Here is a 3,968-nt window from a genome sequence, read left to right as displayed (position 1 = left end):
AGGTCGCCGGGCGGAAGTGATGTATTAGGAGGGCGCAGAGTTCTGAGAGTGCCGCCTCCTCTGTGTTGCTTGAGTGGGGCGGAGACTGATTCAGACTTCAGAGCTAACGTGACCAACCTCTTCAACGCGAAGCATTGAATGCGATTTTTGTTTGTTTGTTTGTTTGCTTGTTTTCGTTTAAAAAAAGTATTGGGCTGTGCCTTAAAAGCCCGCTATTATTACTAAAGGAAAGCGTTTTGTTTATATTCTGTGGGCGGGGCGGGAGGGGCCTGTCTGTCCGCTCTCATCCAAACTGCTAATTGGTTGATGGCCCTGTCCATCTTCGAATGGCCGAAGGGATGAAAAAGTTCTGCATAAAGCTCTAGGGATTTGACTGACTTCCAGTTCTGTTTAGTTTCCTCAAGCGTGATTCCAGCAGGGCAATGGTAGCACTCTGCGTTTAATCACTGCACTCAAGAGGAAGAGGCAGGCAGATACCTATGAGTCCAAGGCCAGCCTTGTCTACAAAGCGAGTTCCAGGACAGCCAGGGCTACGCAGAGAAATCCTGTCTTGAAAATAAGTAAGTAAACAAATAAATACAACATACTACACAGAGAAGCCCTTATCTGGGAAGCCCAAAATAAATGAGACTCGGTTTAGCACTACCTACAAATTACACTCAGCCGGAGAACTTTAGTCTTTTGTAGGGTTAAAAAAGACACCTTCAGCCCACCCCATCTTCCCACTATGGATTCTCATCACAGGTTGGAAAACTACTGCTTTAGTGTTTGGGGAGGATAAGCTACTGACCAAAAGCACACGGGGCAGAGGGATAAGAATAAGTGGACTAGTCTGTAATCTCAATACCAATTTTTTAAAATGTGCGCATATGTGTTCGAGTGCCCACATGTAAACCTCAAAAGGACAATTTTGGGGGAAGGGTTGTACTTCCAGGGCTTGGGTCTCAAGGACTGAACTCAAGATGGCAAGCATCTTTAACCACTGAACCATCTTGCCAGCCCAGTACCAGGATGTTTAAAATTAATTGGGAGTTGATTTTTTTTTGTGTATTAGTAATAAACTATATCTTATTCAATTATACTAAATGCATCTTAATGATAGAAAGGCAATCGATCTGACTTGCTCATGAAAAACTGTATGGCTTCCAAAATTGTGGCAAATTACCCAATGACATCAAAGAAAGGTACAGGGATGTAAGAATGGCTGCTGTAGCAAACCATTGAAATGAGAACAGGATCCTTGTTGGAGGAATTAGAGAAAGGGTTGAAGGAGCTGAAGGGGCTTACAACCCCATAAGAACAACAATACCAACCAACCAGAGCTCCCAGGAACTAAATCACCATCTAAAGAGTACACATGGTCAGACCCATGGCTCCAGCTTCATATGTAGCAGAGGATGGCCTTGTTGGACACCAATGGGAGGAGAAGCCCTTGGTCCTGCCAAGTGTGGACCCCCAGTGTAGGGGAATGTTGGGGGGGGCCAGTAAGGTGGGGTGGATGGGGAGGGGGGACACCCTTATAGAAGGAGGGGATTGGATGGGGCTTATGGATGGGAAACTGGGAAAGGGAATAATATTTGAAATGTAAATAAAAATATCCAATAAAAGAAAGAAAGGAAGAAAGAAAGGAAGAAAGAAAGAAAGAAAGAGAGAGATAGAGAGAGAATGGCTGCTGTACCTTAAAAAACAAAAACAAAACAAAACAAGAAACAATACATGTAAGCATGATTGGAGAAAAACCTAATCCACACCAAATTTCTGGTAATAGAAAGAATTTGGTGTCCTTGCACTTGACTGATCTTTCCTGTGCTTGAGATAAGGTCAGCTGTGGAAAGCGTATTCTGTTGGTGCCTTGGACTGCAGTATCTAACCTGGCCCAGAGAAAAATTGTCTGTAAATGAACTTCACACTCCCATTTGGTGAAGCTGAGGAGCAAGAAGAATTGTTTCTATAACTTTAATTTTTTTCAAATCCTACTTTTAATGATGGTTCATAAATGCTTTAACCTTCCTTGTAGACCACTACAAAAGAAAAGATACAGGGGATGGAGGGTGAACCTGTTTAGAAAGGTTCTATGAAGCAACTCCCATCTCTGTTATCTGGAAATTAGCAGTTCAGTTCACAGGTAAGCAGGCATTGGCAGCTTAATCCACTTGCAAACACCTCATGGATATACCAGCAGTCCAGTTCAGTAGAGATTAGCAATAGCTGTGGCATGACCTAGCAGAGACAGCCAGGTCCCAGTCTCTGCTCAGATCAGCAGGACAGCCCAATAGGAACATCAGGAGAAGTTCTCAGCTGTGCCTCTCTCAGGGAAGCAAAGATCAGCAAAGACTTGAGACTTACAAGCATTGCACAGCTAGCTGTACCAGCAAGCCAAGCTCTGTCTCCGTCATTCTCTGGAGTCCTATTTATACCCTCCAAGCATCATGTGTCCTCCACATGCCTTGCCTCAGCCCTAGTCCGAAGAAATGGCAATGAACTGCAGCACACCACCAGAAAGTTTTCGGTGCATTTCTCTCTATGGCATCCTGACAAATGCAGCTCAACTACACAGTGTAAGGTAGACCAATCCCTTGTGTGTCCTTAGCAAACAATCATTCATCGTGTGTCCTTTCACGTGCTTGCTTTAGCAGAACATCCTTTCTCCTGTGTCTGCTTCAGGGAAACATTCCCCAGCAAAACACCATCCAACTGCCTTTCCAAAGAACCCGTAAGTTCCCACTTCAGTGTCCTTGGCCCATCTGTTAAACAGCATCAAATAAGAGAATAACGCTCTACTCTGACAAGCTTTGATGCCACACAATTTACCATAAGGCCACTGAATAGCAAGCAATGGCTAATGTTGAGGGAAAGATGATAGAGCCATTAAGTTCCTACCCTTGGGTATAGCCTCCATGCAAAGGTGCTCACTTAGGAGGAGAAAAAACAAACAAAACTCAGGTTCCCTTCTGCCTTTCCTGGCCAGAGGATCAAAGGATTTCTCCTTGTTCTGAGCTATCTATCTTGTCTCTGCCTCTCCTTTTCATCCATTTTCTTCCATGCATCTTGTGTGAGGACTGAAACTAGCCTCTGTCATTTTTAAGAATGAAGCCAGCAAAATGGGCTTAGAATACTTAAGAGAACCTCAGAAAAAAAGTAGAAACAGATCAAAGTCACCTCTAACTTTAACTTCAGAGTTATGGAGGAAATACTGAGAGGAGAACAAATCTTGAAATGTTATATTCTCGTGTGAGTGCCCTTCCCTGATGAACTGGTGAAGTTATCATTTTCAAAAGTCCTAGTGAGTCGCCTGCCACCTTTACACATGTCAGGGCTTTCTATAGGAAAATGGAGTAATACACACACACACACACACACACACACACACACACACACACGAAGATGGAGGAGAAAAAGACCAACCAGCTTGAGGATTTGATTCATGAGCTGCAATTGGAGTCCACTAGCAGAATCCTTGCCCACTAGACAAGGAAGTGATCCACCATTCTTTTTCCTTAACATTAAGGACATCATCTGATAAGTTATGCCTAACTACTTTAATGATAATCTTTAGACCGCCAGTTTAACTGTTAATCTCATGTGACTCCACTTATAATGTTTCATCATTTTATTAATATTATAATTGAATAAAATAGCAATATTTTCACTTATTGGGGAATTTTTTATTAGTCACTCCATTTGTTTACTCCATAACTTTCTTCCCAGTTCGCTCCTCCACCAACCCCCTATCCCATGATGTCCCACTTCCCCGTTATGCTCCCCATCCCACATCTGCCCTCCCCTCCCCTTTGCCTGTATGAGATCTCTCTCTCTCTCTTTCTCTCTCTCTCTCTCTCTCTCTCTCTCTCTCTCTCTCTCTCTCTCTCTCTCTCTCTCTCTCTCGTGCCCCACCACTCCAGCATCCCCTTATGGTGGAGCATTAAGCCTCCTGGAACCTAGAGCCTCCCCTCCCATCACTATCAGGA

This window comes from Rattus norvegicus, chromosome 5, assembly GCF_036323735.1.
Source record: "Rattus norvegicus strain BN/NHsdMcwi chromosome 5, GRCr8, whole genome shotgun sequence".
NCBI classification, from domain to species: domain Eukaryota; kingdom Metazoa; phylum Chordata; class Mammalia; order Rodentia; family Muridae; genus Rattus; species Rattus norvegicus.
The sequence above is the reverse complement of the archived record's forward strand: the minus strand, read 5'-3'. Positions refer to the sequence as shown.